The 20,030-nt window shown below is 31.6% G+C and overlaps 1 long non-coding RNA gene across 1 annotated transcript; it reads right to left on the bottom strand.

Moving 5' to 3' along the window:
* Positions 1-17,808: 17,808 nt before the first annotated feature.
* On the bottom strand, positions 17,809-19,055 carry LOC128039635 (uncharacterized). Its single transcript, XR_008194083.1, has 2 exons — positions 18,803-19,055; positions 17,809-18,013 (listed from the first exon to the last, which is right to left on the bottom strand). It is a non-coding gene; the product is annotated as an uncharacterized LOC128039635 (long non-coding RNA).
* Between the last annotated feature and the right edge of the window lie 975 nt (positions 19,056-20,030).

The raw sequence follows: 20,030 nt of genomic DNA, 5'->3' as shown, positions 1-20,030 counted from the left end.
ACATGAATTGTCAATAAATTTTTGAATCATAATTGAACCAGGATAACCTAACCGGTCATGCCAAATAATAAAGTCATCAGTAAACTTTTGATTTATTATAGCATGTGTTTCAATTGTATTAATTCTCGTGTAGTACAAATTAGAGGAGAGTGTGGACAATTTCTCCAAAATTTGTTTATTTCCTTGAATTATACTCGTAATTTGAAGATATTCATCATTCCCTTCACTTATTGTCTCAATATGATTTCCATTATGGAAAATATCTTTAAAACTCAACAAATTTCTTTAAGACTTAGGAGAGTATAACTCATCATTCATTTGAAACTTAATTCCTCTAGGCAACAGTACATTTGCTCTTCCGGAGCCTTCTATGATTTTGGTACTACCTAATATAGTACTCACACTAGCTTTTTGCATTGTCAAAAGAGAAAAATATTCTTATTCTTAAGTATAATATGAGTACTTGCACTGTCTGCTAAGCATAAGTCTTCACCATTTATCACTAATTGAATTTGAGAGGTATTCATATTCTTTAAAGAAAACAAATAAATGTCATATAAATTTTCAAATATATAAAATTTTCGTAAATAGTTCAAAACATAATATAATAACCATGTTGTTTATAACATAACAAACTAACATAAAATTTATCCTTTAAGACTATAATAATAAAATTAAAAGATCAATTATTCCCTTCAATGGTGGTGAAGAAATCAGCAGCTTCCAAGTGAGTTTACTAATGATGTCATAATCATCTTCGCCATTCTCACAAAGAAAATGTATCTCTATTTTCTTTCCTTTATCATTCAATGATTTTTTATATAGTTCCACAAGATACTTTGGTGTACGACAGGTATAGGACTAATGGTTTTTACCACCACAACATAACACAAACATTCCACTTTCTCAATTGTATCTTTATCATTCTTTTCATCCTTATGGTCCCACTTTTGGTGGGTATTCCTGAAATGACCACCTCGTCTACGTCCACGTCCACGTCCTCGACCATATCCTCGACCACAACTACTAGCGTGGCCTTTATCTTTTCTGTTATATGATGTTACATTCACTTCAGGGAATGGAGAAGAGCCAGTTGGACGTGACTCATGATTTTTCATTAGCAGTTCACTATTTTGCTCAGCCACAATAAGACAAGAATTCAATAAAAATTATTATTAACTTGTATAATTTAAATACTAATTATACAAACTCACTTATCAGATTTGTGGTCCCAAAACTACTATTTCCTACACCACTGAAAAATGGGTTGTTACAATTTGACTATGTTGGAAGTTTTAACAAATTACGGGATTAGTGGAACCTTAAAAAAATGAAACAAATTACAAACATAAGTAATTTCATCATGATGGACATCATGATAAAATGTATTACATACCTTGATCCAAACTAACAAAAAAGCAAGGCTCTTGTATTAATTTAAGCACTCATACTGATAACGTATTATAAAACAAGAATAATAGATAAAAGATAAATATGAGAATATGAGGATTTCTATTACATTCTATTATTTTTCTTCATCATTACAAGTAGTACACTCCTATATATATATATAGGAAGATTATACTCCTCATTTTCTAATACATAAATAGAAAAAGGTTACAAGGAGATGAAATATGAAGAGCTAAGGAAAATGAAAGGTGGAAGGTTAAGGGAGATAAAAGGTAAAAGGTTGACTAATGCATTCGTAAACCAACTATAAATTTGACTAAGGCAAGTGCACCTATCAATTAATAGTATAGCTACGGTGAGCAAAGATATCATTCCCACGAGAACTAAAAGTACTAGTAATTACTGTCATTCTATTATTTAACCAATAAATTTAAGTGATTGATTAAAACTAAAATTAACTAAATTAATTAACTAAAGAACACAAAAAAATAAGAAAAATAAATGATTAACAACCAAGAATTGAGACAATACCCAGAAAAGAATCCACCTAGACTTTGTCTGTTATTATCAATCTATATTACACAATTTCTTGACTTAGTATCTTGATCCGTAGAAATCCCTAAATTATGCTAATATCTCTCTTCAAGACTAAGAGCAACTGACTCTAGGTTGATTAATTGAAATATCTTTTTAATTAAAATCTCTATTGTCGCATTAACTCGATCTATGGATCCCCCTATTAGATATGACTCTAATCTGGTAGATTTATGTCGTCCTATTTTTAGGATTGCATGCAACTCCACTCAATTACACTAGATCTACTCTTAAGCAGGGTCTATTCCTCATCTGATTTAAGCACATCAAACATGGATTAATAGTCTAGAAATATTAAACCAAGAATTAAACACACATAATTGAGAACAAGATCTTTATTGTGTAAAAATAGAAATCAAATAACAGAATCCATCCTAGGGTTCATCTCCCTAGGTATTTGAAAAATTATTTCATGATGGAAAATAAAAACATCTCAAAGACAGTATAACCACAACAAACAAAGAAACTCATAATAAACGTAAAAGAAATTAAAAGGAGATCTTCAATCTTGATGGAAATCTGCTTGAGAGTCGGCTTTAACGGTGTTTTTGAGTTGTTTTCTTCAATATTTTATGGTGGCTCCCTCTTATCTTCTTATCTTTGTCATATATAGATATTAGAATGCCCAAAAACCCTAAAAATCGTGTTTTTTTGCTGTTCGGAATGCAATTCGCGAAATCAATACGGCCTGCCACATGGTCGTATGGCAGCCCGTGTGGCTCACACGGCCATGTGGCTCTTGTAACTTGCTCCGATTTTCCGGTTTTCGCTTCTTTTGCTCCCAAATGCTCTCCTAAGTATAAAAATATGAATTTAAAGGATTAGGAGCATAAAATTCACAATTTACACTGAATAATCACCTGAAAATGTATTAAAAATGAGACTAAAAACATGTTACTTTTAACACGTATCATTGAGTATTCACTTAATAGCATTCATAACACTATTTCATTTTTCTTTGTTTATTAATGTTTTTTTAATATTACATTTTTATTAATAATATTATATATCAATATAATTTACTTAGTATTTAATTTGGGTTGGGTATTTGGGTTTATTTTGGGTTTTAAATGAATTTTAGTTTGGGCTAATGAGATATTGGGGTTGAGTTTTAAATATATATTATATTTAATAAGTATGTAAAGCAATGAATTGAGTTAAAATGGTTAGGGGTGTGCAATAAATCGGTTGGACACAAAAAAACCGAAAACTGACTTGATAGACCATCCTGAACATATACCATGCCCTGCAACTGGAGAGGAAGACAACAATGAGCATAAATGAACAAGGTGGTAAAGCCTCCAATCATTTTTGGGGTTAATCAGCCCCCAAGTAAAACAAGTGTTGGGCAATTGCAAGACAAAGTAGTCCACCAAATGAATGAATGCAAAAACATATAGACACTAATGTTGCACCAGAACGGATGAGGGTCTCAATGGTCAGGGAAAAGACGGTATGGACGAAACCAACATGTGCAGATATAAGTAATTGGGTTGATTTCATGGGTTTCAATCAAGTCACTGGATTTGAGTTTTAAAAGATGTGTCCAAGAGGGGAGGGGAAAGGTGAAATTATTAGCTTAGGGGATAAAAGATGTGGGAGAAGTTGGGATGTTAAGTTATTCATAAACTGATTCATTCGTTTGGTAAATAGTTGAAATTAAAGAGATTCTAACATATGTTCGATAAGGCCTTGTTGATGGATACATTTTTCTTATAAAAATATTGAAAAGTTATATCATTTAATACAGATGTTTTAATTTATTTATTTTACAAATTGTAGAATCATTTTTTTCATTATTTAAATTTTATATTTTTCCAATAATCTAATTATATTTTATATTTATCAAACATATTTTGTAATTTAAATTAAGTACACTTATTTTTTGGTTGAATCAGGCCAGAACTTGAAAATTAGTCCTACATTAGGACTTCAATTTTTATTTTAATCAAAATTTACCACCTAATACTATTTTTGATGATTTCAAAATACAATTTAACAATAAAAATATTATTTCAAATATTAGATGTTAACAGTTAACAGTAAGTTATTTAATAAAATAATTAAAAATAGTAAATTTTAACTTAGAACTTTTACTTGCTTTTATTATTATTTAATATTATATTAATTTAATATTTTTAAGTATTAAATTAAAATATTAAATTTTGTCTTCAAATTATTTTAAATTAAAATTACAAAATTTAATCAAATAAAACTAAAATGGCAAAATTCAAGAAAACGTTAAAATATAGTGGTGATTTTATTTTTAGCTCAAAAGTACAATGGCAAATATCAATCAAAATAAATTATAGTGGCAAATTTCAACGGGTAAACTACACCAACTATCCTAAACATTGCTTAAAATTACATTTTGATCACTCAATTTTCAAAAGTTCCATAATATTCCCTAACATTATCAAATTGTTACATATTTGTTACTCGACTATTAACTTCGTTAAAAAAAGTAATGTTGCACCTTAATTCAAAGGGTTAATAGTTAATTTGGTCCCAAAGCTATAGTTAAAATTCATTTTGATATTTTTAAATTTTTCTTCAAAATTTAAAAAGTCTTAAAATAAATAAATAAATCATATAAAAACCAAGGTAAGCTACATCAATTGTCCCTAAACTTTGCTTAAAATTACATTTAGGTCACCCAACTTTCAAAAGTTACATAATAATCACTGATGTTATTAAATTGTTACATTTTTGTCACTGAGTTGTTAACTTTCGTTAAAAATTAACATTGCACCTTAAGTCAAAGGGTTAATAGCTAATTTGGTCCCTGAGCTATAGTTAAAAAATCATTTTGATATTTTTAAAATTGTCTTAACAATAATTGTAAAAAAGTTAAAAATGTAACAATAAATTAAAAAATTTCATATAATAAATCAATTGCAGCAAGGAAAAACCAAGAATTTTGCATATAATTTTTCCACGTCCAATCTCATAAAAAATCACATTCTTTGAATTTTCACAAGAAAAAAATCATTGAATACCTATCCACTTTGATCTTACTAGTTTTTTTCATTTGCTTTGTTGTTTTGCACTCTCTTCATTTTAATTTCTTTGCCTCTTTTTTCTCTTTTTTTTATCCAAAATGGTGTCGGCTCCATTTATAGCTAAAAGTAAAATCTTTACTTAAAATTGGAGAGAAAAAATAGTGGGTTTGAAGAGGAAGAGGAAGAAGAGCATTTTGTATTATAAATATAAAAATCAAAAATTCCAAAATTGACAGTTACTCAAAAACTTAATTAATCTAGTAACTGAAGTTATAGAAAAGAAATGATGAGTTTAGAAAATCAGTAAAGCACTTTGTATTATAAATTAAAAGAAAAAAATCTGAAATTTCAAAAAATTGGAACTTATCGAAGAACTCAGACAAAATAATAGAACACTTTGCTCCTCCCTCTTGCTCTTTTTTTTTTCATAATTATCAAGAAAATCATGTAAACAGGCCACTGATGATAGAAGTTTTACAATTCTCAAGAACAAAAACAGTATTACAAACCTAGATTTTGTTTCTTGAAAACTCAAGCAGTAATAAGTGGCCTAATAGTGAAATTTGAATCTTGCATTGAGATGTATTTTGCTAGGGTTTTTAAGGCTTTGAGGGGGGAAAACAAAAAAGAATTTGCAAAGTAATTTTTGAGTAAACATCATGAAGTTATTGATGCAATTCGTGTTCATCAAAGGTGGAAAACAAATAGAATTTAGTTTGAAAATTTGAAGATTTTTCTATATAATAAAATTTTGCAAGAAATGTTTGTTTTAATTTTAAGAATTTTGTAGGGTTATACAAATATTTTTATATTTTAAAATATGATTTTTTAAAATGTTTACAATTATTATTTAGAAAATTTTAAAATATCAAAATAAATCTTTTAACTATAATTCAATGGCCAAATTAGCTATTAACCCTTTGACTTAAGGTGAAATGTTACTTTTTAATGGAAATAACAACCGAGTGATAAAATGTAACAATTTCACAACATTAGTGACTATAGTGTAACTTTTGAAAGTTAGGTGACCAAAATATAATTTTAAACAAAGTTTAGAGATAAATGATGTGGTTTACCCAAAAAGCAATTACAGCAAGGAAAAACCAAGAATTTTGCAGCTAATTTTCCATATCCAATCTCATAAAAAATTATTGTCTTCAAACTTTCACAGAAAAATTAAATACTCATTCACTTTGATCCTACTTTTTATTTATTTATTTATTTATTTGCTTTGTTGTTTTATGCTCTCTTCATTTTCATTTTTCTTTGTTTTTCTTCTTCTTTTTCATGCAGATTGATTTCGGCTCAACTTTTCTCAAATCATTAAAAATAATATATATACATTTTATGGAATAATAGTTTATGCATGTTTCGGGACGTGGTTCAAAGCCCGTAACTATTGCACAAAGAACGTCACATAGAGGTTAATCTATTAAATGAGGCTCATTTGACCCACTTGAACTGGCCCGATGCAAATGCAAAGAACAAGTGGTAAAGCTCATTTACTTGGAAGCCTTGATGGCCCAGCAAATCACTTATGGAAAATTAGGACTACTTTGGTAAATAGAAAAATTAATCTTAGAAGATTATAATCTGATAAGATTTGATTTTGTAATCTTGGGGATTATTTAAATCCCTTAATTGTAGATATGCTTCAATCTCATCCGTCGATGTAAAACTAGTTGTACCGTTGGATTTGGGGGAGGGTCTCCCCCTCATTTGTGACCATCCATTGTATTTTAAGGTGAATACATTTTTAGAGCATTTACTCAAACACCTTATGGGCGTTGCTTTTATATGACTATTCTGTTCTCACAAGCTTTCTTTTGTCTTTGAGTTGCCTCCGCCATATTTTTGACACATTGGAGAAATTTTGTGAGAATTCTTTCTTTGCAAGAGTTAGGCTGACTTAGGCGCATTTGAACCCAAGAAAGCATTTGAACCCAAGAAATCACCTAAGGTCGTATGGATTGTAAGATGAAAGTTCTAGCCTCGTGATACCCATTGGTGCATAAGTCTTATGTACCATCAGTGAATAATAAGCATGATACATCATCATTAAATTAAACAAAAAATATGGAGGACGTGTAAATAAATACCAATAATTTTATTTTAACATAATTAAACATTAATCATAATTATTATAAATATTAATAACTCTCATATTTAGGGTTTGGGTTTAAGGGTTTAGAGTCTTGGGTTTAAGATTTAGGGTCTCTAGTTTAGGTTTTACATTTTAGGGTTTAACTTACATTTTAGGGTTTTAACTTTTAATTATAATTAGTTGCTATTTAATTATGTTTAAATAAAGTTATTAGTATTTATTTATAAATCATCCATTATTTTTTGTTATTTAATGACTAATTGTCATGTTATTATTCACTAATGGTGCATGATATTTATGCATCAATAGTGCATCAAATATTCTCCCATATTTTATTTATAGCCGAAAGTAAAATTTTGGCTTCAAATTTGAGAGAAGAAGAAGAAGAAAACAGAAAAGCATTTTGTATACATATTCAAATATTTTATATTTATAAAATATTATGAATTTTTAATTATTTTGTAGATTTTCTAAAAATTGTAGTCTTAGATTTTTTTAAATTTTTTAGAATTATTGTTAAGAAATTTTAAAAATATAAAAAAATTAACTATAGCTCAAGGACCAAATTAACTATTAACTTTTTGAATTAAGGTGCTATGTTACTTTTTAAATTAAAGTTAACAGTTGATTGATAAAAATGCAACAATTTGATAACGTTAGTGACTATTATGTAACTTTTAAAATTTAAGTTATCGAAATATAAGTTTAAAAAACTTTAGGGACAATTGGTGTAGTTTACCAAATTTTAACTTCCACCTAAAATATAGTGGCAAGTTTACACATTAATCCTTAATTTTGTTAGTTAATCAAATATCACATAAATTAGAGTCACGCTTAGAAAAGAAATTGATGCTACAACCCAAACATAATTTTATCTAATCCAATAAATTTTTTTATAATTAGCAAATTGTTATTTATAAAACACTAAATTCTCTTTAAACCCTTAAACTTTAAAAATAAAATTAACTAAGTTTTTTTTATTTTTTGCACTTAATTGATTTTTTCAATATTAAAATTGCAATCAATTAAACTCTTTGACAATTAATTTTAACGATCAACCGTAACGACGGTCCTTTTTGGGGTTATTTTCACCCCATGGCAAGCCAAGATTGTGCCATGTGGTGAAAACTAATAATTTAAAATAATTGCAAATTATAAAAATTATAGAAAATCATAAATACTTGTATAAATTATAAAAAAAATGATAAAAAAATAAAAAAGTAACAATGACGAGTAAATTATAAAATATTTGAGGAAATCGACGTCGGGAATTTATTTGTTCTAGATCGTGGAGCCATAGTATGGAGAAGTGTAAAACAAACTTGCACTACTAACTCTACTATAGAGGTAGAGTATGTGGCAGCTTTTAAGGCAACGAAAGAAGCAATATGGCTTCGAAAGTTCTTAAGCGGTCTTGAAGTCATTTCTGCTATAGAAAAAGCTATAACACTATATTGTGATAACAGTGTTGTAATAACTAATACCAAGGAAATAAAAAGTCACAAGAGGACGAAACACATTGATCAGAAGTATCACTTGATACGAGAGGCAGTAGCCGAAAGAATTGTAGATGTGATGAAAGTAGCTTATGAAGATAACCTTGGGATCCATTTATTAAGACTCTTGTAACTAGGAGTTTTAACAAACACGTCGAGGATATTGGAATGCGAAACATGACACATTTACTTCACTAAGACAGCTCAGAGATTGTTGGGAAATGAGCTCATATTGTAGTAAACATGTAACTGTTTTCTATTTATTTGAACGATGAATAAATAAATAAAGTTAATTTCACATTTCTGTAAAATAGATCATTGGTAATGACAATATATCACAAAGAAAAGAGAAATAAAAATGAAGAACACATAGATTTTTATGTGGAAACCCTTTCAGGGGAAAACCACGGGCAAATGAGAAGAAAATTCACTATGTCAAATTTGAATTATTTCAAGAGGAGTTTCGACTACATCTATTTATAGGTTGAAAAAACCTAATTCTAATCAAAGTCAAATATATTATGCTAATAAATGTTAAATATATTATACTCATAAATACTAAATATTCTAGAAATAAAATATATTTTGTTTAACTTGACTTGCAAGCAATTTCTTAGAATTTGGGTCACACAACTCCAACAATCTCCACCTTAACACGAATTCTCGACGAACAAGTTTTTCACCTCTTCCATAAAACCCCTTAAGGGTTTAACTTCAACAATGAACACCAATCAAGTTTAAGCAATGCTCAAACTTGGTTATAGGAAGTGACTTAGTCATCATATCTGCAGGATTTTCATGAGTACTAATTTTGCTAACAACAATATCACCACGAGCAATAATATCACGAACAAAATGATACCGAACATCAATGTGTTTGTTCTTTCATGAAACATTTGATCTTTTGTAAGGAAGATGACGCTCTTACTATCACAAAATATTGTACTGATTTGAAGGTCTTCATTGAGTTCATTAAAGAGTCCCTTCAACCAAATAGCTTCTTTACAAGCCTTAATAATCGTTATGTACTCAGTTTTAGTGGTAGACAAAGTGACTGTAGTTTGCAAAGTGACTTTCCAACTGATTTCACAACCTCCAATTGTAAAGACATAACCTGTTAAAGATCTTTTTCTATCAAGGTCTCCAGCAAAATCAGCATCAACATACTCAATGACTCAATCTCTAATTCTTCCAAACTGTAAGCAAACATCAGTAGTACCTTGTAAGTATCTAAAAATCCACTGAACTACTTTTCAATGTTCTTTACTGGGTTTCACCATGTATCTGCTAACTGCACTGACTACATATGATAAATCTGGACGTGAACAAACCATAGCATACATGAGAGATCCCACTGCACTAGAGTATGGAACATGTGACATGCACTCAATCTCATCATCGGATTATGGAGACAAAGCAGATGAAAGTCTGAAATGGGCTGCTAAAGGAGTACTAAAAGGCTTAGCACTCTGCATATTGAACTTGCGAAGAACTTTCTCAATGTACCCCTTTTGACTTAGGTACAATTTACTTACTTTTCTATCTCTGAGAATCTCCACACTAAGTATCTTCTTTGCTGGTCCCAAATATTTCATCTCAAATTCTTCACTTAGTTGGGCTTTGACCTTCTTTATCTCTCATTTATCTTTTACTGCTATCAACATGACATCAACATAAAAGAGTAGATACACAAAAGAACTATCACTGTTTTTCTTAAAAGTAAACAAAACTGTCAAAACTACTTCTTTTGAAATCATGAGAAGTCATAAAGGAATCAAACATCTTGTACCACTGTCTTGGTAACTGTTTCAAACCGTAAATGAACTTTTTCAGCAAGCAAACATAGTCCTCTTTTTCTGAGACTGTAAAACCCTCTGGTTGTTGCATGTAAATATCCTCCTCAAGTTCTCTATGTAAAAATGCAGTTTTTACATCTAACTGTTCAAGCTCCAAATCATGCATGGCCATAATACCAAGCAAATTTCGAATCAAACTATGCTTCACAACTGGGGAGAACACATCTGTGAAGTCCACTCTTGGAATTTGACTGTAACCCTTTGAAAAAAACCTTGCTTTATATATGGGTTTTTCAACTCCTGGAGTCCTTTCTTTCTTTCTAAACACTTATTTACAACAACGAACAGCCTTTTTACTTTTAAGAAGTTTCACAAGATCTCATGTTCTATTTTTATGGAGTGATTTCATCTTTTATTGCATAGCAAACATCCACTTTTCTGAGTCTTCACAGCTAACCGCCTCAGAATAATTAGATGGCTCTTGGTTTGCATCTATATCTTCAGCCACATTGAAGGCATAAGCAACTAGATCATCTCTAGTATACTTCTTTGGAGGTTTAATTTCTTTTCTAGTTTTATTTTTGGCGATAGAGTATTGTGGTGAAGAAGCAACTCTATTCAAAATTTTTGTACTAGCTTGAGGAGCCGACTTTGTTGTAGATTTTGGATTAATCTGATGCTTCACCTGATTGTGATTTTCTTTATTGGAAGAGTCTTTAAGAGATAAGTTAGGTAGCATAGCAGTTTCATCAAAAACAATATCTTTGTTAATCAGAACTTTTCTATTTTCAGGACACCATAACTTATACCCTTTTACACCAGTTTTATAACCAAGAAAAACACATTTAATGGATATCGATTCTTAATTTTCTATTATTAACATGAGCATACGAAAGACACCCAAAGATCTTTAAATCAGAATAGTCAACAGGATTACCAAACCGTACCTCTTGTATAGTCTTTTTCTTAATGACAACAGATGGAGATCGGTTGATCAAAAAATATGCAGTAGAGGCTATTTCGACCCAAAACGACTTTGGTAAGTTAGCATTCGACAATATACATTGAACTTTCTCCATGATCATTTTGTTCATTCATTCTGTAACGTCGTTCTGCTGTGGAGTATGACGAACTGTCAAGTGTCTTACGATCCATTCTAACTTTCACAGTTTATTAAACTCATTAGAACAGAACTCTAAGCCATTGTCTATGCGGAGGTATTTTATTTGTTTTCCCGTCTGTTTTTCAATCATAGTTTTCCAAGACTTAAATACGGAAAACATAATGTTTTTCTGCTTCAGGAAGAACGCCCAAACTTTTCTGAAAAAATCATCAATAAAAGTTAGCATATAATTAGCTCCACCTCTCGAAGGCACTCTAGATGTCCCACGCAGATCAGAATGAATATACTCCATCGTTCTCTTCGTGTTATGGATTCCTCTAGTGAATCAAACTCTCTTTTGCTTCCCAAAAATGCAGTGCTCACAAAACTTTAGTTTGCAAATTCCTTACCCATCAAGAAGTCCTCTTTTGCTCAATTCTGTCATGCTATTCTCACTAATATGCCCTAGGCGCATATGCCAAAATTTAGTAATATCATCATCTACCAAAGAAGAGGAAGTGACTGTTGTATTATCTGTAACAGTAGAACCCTACAAAATATATAACTTGGCAGTCTTTCTCTACCCTTTCATCACAACGAGGGAACCTTTGGAAATTATCGAAACCCTAATTCAGCTGTGTATCTGTACCCTTTTGAATCAAGAGTACTTAACGAAATTAAATTTCTCTTCAATTCTGAAACATGTCGCACGTCACTAAGTGTTCTAATAACTCCGTCAAACATATTAACTTTAATCATTCCAACACCTATAATTTTACACGAAGTATTATTTCCCATCAAAACAACACCTTCAGACACTGTTTTGTAAGTTGTAAACCAATCCCGATTGGGACTCATGTGAAAGGTGTAGTCCAAATCAATGATCCACTCCCCGTTCATTTTAGAATTTTTGACAAAAGCGAGTAGAAGTTCACCATCGCTATAGTCTTCTACAACATCAGCTTCACTAGAATTTTCTGGTTGTTTTCTCTTCTGATTCGCAGCCAACCTTTTGATCTTGTTCTATAGCTTATAACACTCAGATTTAATATGTCATTTCTTCTTATAGAAGCTACAAGTTTTACCTCTGTTTGAAGACTTCGATCTACCCTTAGATTTACCGTGAGGATTCCATTTTTGTGTCTTTTCACGATCATCTTCAGCATTCCATTCTTGTCTCCCACGAACAATGAGATTCTCTTCCTTAGAGTCGAGTTTAACCATAAGATGCTTCATCTTATCATACGAGGTCAGAGAATTATAAACTTCATCAATTGTGAGAGACTCGTGGCTATATAAAATAGTGTCTCTAAAGGTTGAATAAGATAGGGGCAACGAACGAAGTAGAATCAACCCTAGATCTTGCTTATCATACTGAACCTCCATGGCCTCCAAGTTTGAGAGAATTTCTTTAAACACTGTTAAATGTTCGTGCATAAACGCACCTTCCTCCAAACGATGAGCATAAAGACATTGTTTCATATGCAACTTATTGGTTAGAGTTTTCGACATACATATTTGTTCCAACCTTTTCCATAATGCAGCAGTGGTCTTCTCATTCATCACATCCTGCAAAATTTCGTTAGACAAATGCAGAAGTAATTGTGTTAATGCCTTTCGATCCTTACGCTTCTTCTCTTCATTTGTTAATGTCGAAGTCATCTTATCTATCCCTAGTAGGCATCGTCCAGATCCATCTGCGCAAGAACTGGTCGCATCTTAATCTGCCACAACGTAAATTTGGTGTTGCGATCTAATAGTGGAATTTTATACTTCAAAGACGTCATTACCGTGATTGAGATAAATAACCCAAAATTTCTGATACCAATTTATAAAAATAGAATGTTGGTAATGACAATATATCGCAAAGAAAAGAGAAATAAAAACAAAGAACACACAAATTTTTACATAGAAACCCTTTCGGGGAAAAAACCATGGGCAGATGAGAAGAAAATTCACTATGTCAAATTCGAATTATTTCAAGAGAAGTTTCGACTACATCTATTTATAGGTTGAAGAAACCTAATTCTAATCAAAGTCAAATATATTATGCTTATAAATGCTAAATATATTATACTCATAAATACTAAAACTTCTAGAAAGAAAAAAAAATATTTTTTAACTTGACTTGCAAGAAATCTCTTAGAATTTGGGTTATACAACTCTAACAATTTCACTATTATGTCTTTTATATTTTTCATGCATAGCGAAAATATGACAAGCAAAAATTAGCTCATTGATTGTCTAAGTTCAAACTGAAGATAAGTGGCATTGTAAGAGCGTTTACATTGCGAGAAAGACAACTTACTTTAGTAGGTAATCTAAATAAGTTTGTAATCTCGTAAAAGAATCGAAGTGAGCATTTGATTAAAACATTGAGAAAGGCTACTATGTCGTCTACAATTCCAATTGGGGAGATGGTTAGTCTTGGCTATCAGAGCATTTGACTCCACGAGTAAAGACATAGATGTATTGATTGGTAGAATGATACATTGGACTAGACCTAAGATGAATTAATTCTGAATTCGTTTGTGAATTAATTTACTTGTGATGTTCATGATATGATTTACCTAAATCCTAGGTTAGTCACTGACCATGCGTATGCAACTTATGTGCTTTGATAATAGTAGAGGTTTATGCTCTAAAGATGATCGAGCCTATAGCCGGTATGTTAGGTACATATCTTGTGTATGACATGACTTTACTAGCAAAAGTGGAATTCATAGCTCAATTAAAGAGTTAATGATATCCTTTTATTGGCATTGTCTAGATTGATAAATTTGGAACGTGGCCACAGGTTTCTTGTTCTCGAACGAATAATTTATCACAGTCATTTGTTGACAGTGATCATATTAATTATTAAGAAGACCCAATGGTGACAATGAGATAAAATAAGATTGTATTGAGTGAATGGATTTAACTCAAAAGCATCGATGATATCATATAAGGGTAACACACACGTGACAAGGTCATTGGACAAAGCAATTGGATGAATTACTTTCATAAAGAGTATACAATAAAGAGTTTTCGATCATGGTACTTCTTGTGGACTGACTACATGACTAAGTAATTACGAATTATCAGAACTATGCTTATAGACATAATTGCAATTACTAGAGTCTAATTGTATATGTCTGATTGGTCCCTCCGCTAGCTCAACAAAAGCTTGATCGGACTGCATTTGAATCAAAAGAAATTTCTACGATTTTGAAAATAATTTAATTGAGTTGATTTATTTGATGTAGAATTAAATTAGGTGGTCGTGATAATTGTTCAACTAGAGAAATTGATTAAATAATTTTCTTGAAAAATTAAATTGAAAAATCTAAGTGATTTTTGGAAAAATTAATTTTGATCAAGTAAAATTAAATTAATCAAATTAATTAAAATTATTATGATATTTTAAAAAATTCATTTTCAAGTCAGACAATTGGCCTAATGAGTAATTGATCTTAAAAATTAGACCTGAGATTGTAAATTAGGTCTGGGAGCCCAAAACCAATACTAAGACCCAAAAACTGGTCGAACCGGGTCCGAAATGTGAAACCGGGCCAATGGTCCAACCGGTGGCTAGACCGGATTGGTCGGGTCATCACTGACCCGGATCGAACTGACAGAAGCTGAACCGGCTTGGGGTGCCGTAAGGGTGTCGCACCTGTATCACCAGACATGGCAATACCGGCAACTGCAACGGTGGTGTCCCGGTGGCCGGCAACGGTTGGTCTTCAGTGGTGGAATAGTGGAAGAGTTACGCTCCTATTGGGACTCTACCAAAGAATTTGATTTCATATTAATTATTCCAAAAATAATATTCTTTTAATAGTTTAATATTAAATTAAATTAAATACATATCTTAATGGTATTTTATTAATTTAATATTAAAGTGGTTATCTTAATATTAAATTAAATCCAATTTAATGTTTATATTGTAGGCAAACATTCTATTATTTTGATAAGATTTAGTATTAAATTTAATCTAATATTTATCTTGGTAAATATTATATTAATTTAATATTAAAGTGATTAAGTTTAATCATATTTGAACTCTCTAAACTCTCTCTATATAAAAAGAGTCTTGGGTCATTATTTTCATATACTTGAATTCAAGAGAAAGTTGTAGAGAAATTTTTTTTTAAGAAATTATTTTAGAAAATTTCTAGAGATATTTTTTAATTTACAATTGAACCCAAAAGTTTAGAGAAATTTCAAAATTACCCCACTGGTAATTTTTCTGAAAAATTTTATGATTCAAAACAAACCCATACTCAGCAAACATAAGCTTGAGGATAGCGGAGAAGAATACTCGGTCGAAGCGCTCATCCTAAACGAATCGAAAATGTGCAATTTTGATTAAGTGCTTATTATTTTAGATATCACAACTAAGATCTTATTTTGTAAATTTAAAACTTTGTTTTCCCTATATTTATTTTCCACTACATTTTTCAAACTCATTTTTTCCAACAAAATTGTGTGGACCCGAGTGTTGTAAAGATCGGACGGCCTTCGTTGGCAAGGGGGTGTACTTTCGTGTGGCAAATCATAAGCGTTCGGACCGGCCTCCGGTGTTCCTATAAGTGTATTGAAGAAACTACTAAAATCGTATGTCCCATTATCAGGAGTGGTGGGGTATTGCAAAATCTGAGGTGCCGAGTCAAAGATGTCCTCAAAGGAAGGTGGTTACTATTAGGGATCAAGATGGTATGAGTACATTCTGGAGGTCAAATGTTGGGGATCGAGAGCGGGGTCCAAGATAGGTTGGATTACACTAGACGATGAACTTTGATGATGGCGTGCTTGAGTCGGGCCTCGTTGTTGTCGAAACCCCTGTCGAGACATGTGTGGAGGCACCACCATATATTGACCATTATATATAAATGACTTCCCATATGCCATGTACCAACTTTGGTACTCGGGTGAAGGCATGAAGCCTCTAACACAAACATGTAAGTGAGGTCGCCTCTTAAGTCGGGAGTTCCAGAAAGAAAGGTATTGACTATTTATGACAACCCAATTATTGTTGTCCTTACCTTTTTTGTTAACTTTTTGGTCATCATCGAAGTTTTGTAGAGGGTCTGAAATATGTTGAATGCACCCAAACTATCTCAAAACCCGGTCAACATTGTGCCACTCGACCGTCGAAAAATTGAGCAATGGGGCATTGGTTGTCCATACTAGTTGCTATTGGTGGACCCACACTGGAATGGTTGCCGCAATGTCTTCCCCCGAATACAACATCCACACAAACTGCACAATATCGACAATTTATATAGTTAAATAAATTTGTTTCAAATGTTGCAATAAAAAAATAATCATAGTACTTAAATATTGTAATTTCAAAAAAGATAAAATTCATAATAGTATTTTACGTTGTCCTAGAGTGCGCTTCAATCATTTGGCGGTATGCAGGCATTGTCGCTTACCTCCCAATTCTCAAAGTCGTCATCTATCTGAAAAATAATTCATAATTTTTTTGTACAATTCGCACGCACAAAATATAATTATATTGAAACAAATTTAAAAATTTATTTTTTCCACCTATTAATAAGTGGCCACACAAGTGGTTGGTGACTCACGGTGTAACACCGCTTACCCGAGACCGTTGCCGGTATCGAGCACGAGGCATTACTTAGCTTATCTTACCAATTCGGAGCATACAAACTAGGTTTGAAAATTCATTTCACTATTTACAGCAAATCTGTCCAATCGCGCAGCAGTTACTAAATTAATTATAACTCGAGCTACAGAACTCGAAATTTAATTCCGTAAATTTTCCCTGAAACTAGACTTATATATCTACTCACCATAAAATTTTTAGAATTTTTGGTTCAGCCAATTAGTACAGTTTATTAGTTAAAGTCTCCCCTGACCTCTAGTCACTAAAAATAAGTTTTCTCACTGTAGGATTTTCATATGAAGTTCTTACTTGTTTCTACAGAAAATAGACTCAATGAGAAATCTATACATATAAACTATAACTCATAACCATTTTTGTACAATTTTTAATTATTTTCTAAACTCAAAACAGGGGACACCAAAAACTGTTCTGACCCTGTCTCACGAAAATTCACATATCTTAAAATATAAAATTCCTTTCGCTACACCGTTATTTTTCCATGAAAATAGACTCAACAAGATTTAATTCCATATATCATTTACCCTATAATTCATTTTATACTATCTTGGGTGATTTTTCAAAGTCACGTCACTGTTGCTGCCTGAATTTTGTTTCTTTGCAAAATTTCATCCTTTCATGATTTCCATACATAATTTATCACCTAGACTCTTATAACAACAAATACCTTCATACTTAACCATTTTAATAACCATACATCATCAAATACTTACACACCATTCTTTAGCAAAATCATAATCACAAACATACAAAATAACTAAATCCCTATACATGCCATAACTCAAACGTGTTTCGATATAAAATACCGAAAGCAGTTGTGGTTGATAGTGTGGACGATCTCCGACTTCTTTAGGATCCTTGAAGTAGCTTTGCAATACTATAAGAGAAAGAGAAATAAAAGAAGTAAGCATAAAGCTTAGTAAGTTTACTAGCAAATAAATAACAATATTTAACTTAAATAATTAAACTCAAATGTCTATATCTCTAGTTTACTCTTTAGTTAATCTCATACTAGTTCTCTTGCTTGTTTACTTAGAATACTTGTGTACATAACTTACTCAACTCTTGCTGCATCGTTGAACATCAATTGATAGTATAATAAGTTCTTAACTCTTATAACTTACCCGAGCTTGCCATTTATGCTTTAAACCGAACTTTCATGAACATGATTCGTTTACAAGCCCGTTGAGCTACATTGGAATAATAAGGATACTCGGGTCTCTTCGATAATAACATGCCAAAGCCATGTCCCAGACATGGTCTTACATGGGATGTTCTCATATCGGTGCCCATGCCATGTCCTGCATATGGTCTTACTGGGACCTCTCATCTCTATACAACGCCATGTCCTGCACATGGTCTTACATGGGACCTCTCATCTCGGTGCCAATGCCATATCCTGCACATGGTCTTACATGGGACCTCTCATCTCGGTGCCAATGCCATGTCCCGCACATGGTCTTACATGGGACCTCTTTACCCAAATGTCATGACATTCGTATCCAAGACCATCCTTATGTATCAACTGGACTTTTAATTTTAATTCTCTATCATTTCATGCTTAGATCATCATCAAATAAATTCATAAAATAAATTCATAGTTGCTGGAAAATAACAGCATTGATAATAAATATTGAAATATTGCATTTATTTATCGTAAACTTACCTCGGTACCAATTATAGCCAAATTCACCAACTTAGTCTTCAACTTTATTCTTCCCTTTGTCTAACCTCGAGTTTCGTACTTCTTGATCTAAAATAGTAAATTTAACTTATTTAATAATCACATTCATCAAAACAGCCCTCGACTCTAACTTTTTCAAAATTACAATTTTGCCCCTAAACTTTTACATAATTACATTTTTGCCCCAAGGCTCGGAAATTAAACTTCATCTCTTATTCTTATGTTTTATAACATTCTGAACATTTTTACCTTCTATGGCAACATCAAATTCCCACTCTAACATGTACTTATGAACATTAGGTATTTTTACCGATTATGTCGTTTTACTCGTTTTCACTTAAAATCGCTTAGCAAAAGTTGTTTAACATAATTTCTAGCTTCATATTCTATCATAAAACATCAAAATAAACACTTTTCACCTATGGGTATTTTTCCAAATATAAACCCTAGGTTAAATTATTGCTAGAATACGCTAAATTAAGCTACCGGACTCCAAAACGTAAAAACATTAAAAACGGGACTTGGGATCACTTACTATGGAGCTTGGAAGCTTGAAAACCCTAACTATGGCTTCCCCTTGCTGGTTTCGTCCTAATGAAGAAGATGATGATTTTGCCATCTTTTTCCTTTTAATTCATTTTAATTACTAGATTACCAAATTGCCCCTAACTTAAAAATTTTCTATTTCACTTATCTCATGTCCATTTTTGTCTACCAAGTTACCAATGGTATAATTACCATATAAGGACCTCCAATTTAAAGTTTCATAACAATTGGACACCTCTAACATGTAGAAGTCAACTTTTGCACTTTTTACAATTTAGTCCTTTTGACTAAATTGAGTGCCCAAACGTCGAAATTTTCGAACGAAATTTTCACGAAATCATTTTGTGAAATTGTAGACCATAAAATATAAGAAAATAAAATTTTTCTCATCGAATTTGTGGTCCCGAAACCATCGTTCGATAACCTCAAATTTGGGCCATTACAACTCTCCCCCTTTTTAGGATTTTCGCCTCGAAAATCTTACCAAGAAAGAGATTCGGTATTGCTTCCTCATTGTCTCTTCCGGTTCCCATGTTGCTTCCTCAATCTCGTGCTTTTGCCATAGCACTTTCACCAGATTTACCTTTTGTTTCTAAGCTCCTTTGTTTCTCGTGCTAATACTTTAACCTGGTTCTTCATTATAAGTCATATCCTTTGAATTTCT

Source organism: Gossypium raimondii, chromosome 3 (assembly GCF_025698545.1).
Source record: "Gossypium raimondii isolate GPD5lz chromosome 3, ASM2569854v1, whole genome shotgun sequence".
Taxonomy (NCBI): domain Eukaryota; kingdom Viridiplantae; phylum Streptophyta; class Magnoliopsida; order Malvales; family Malvaceae; genus Gossypium; species Gossypium raimondii.
This window is presented reverse-complemented; position numbering and strand designations above follow the sequence as displayed.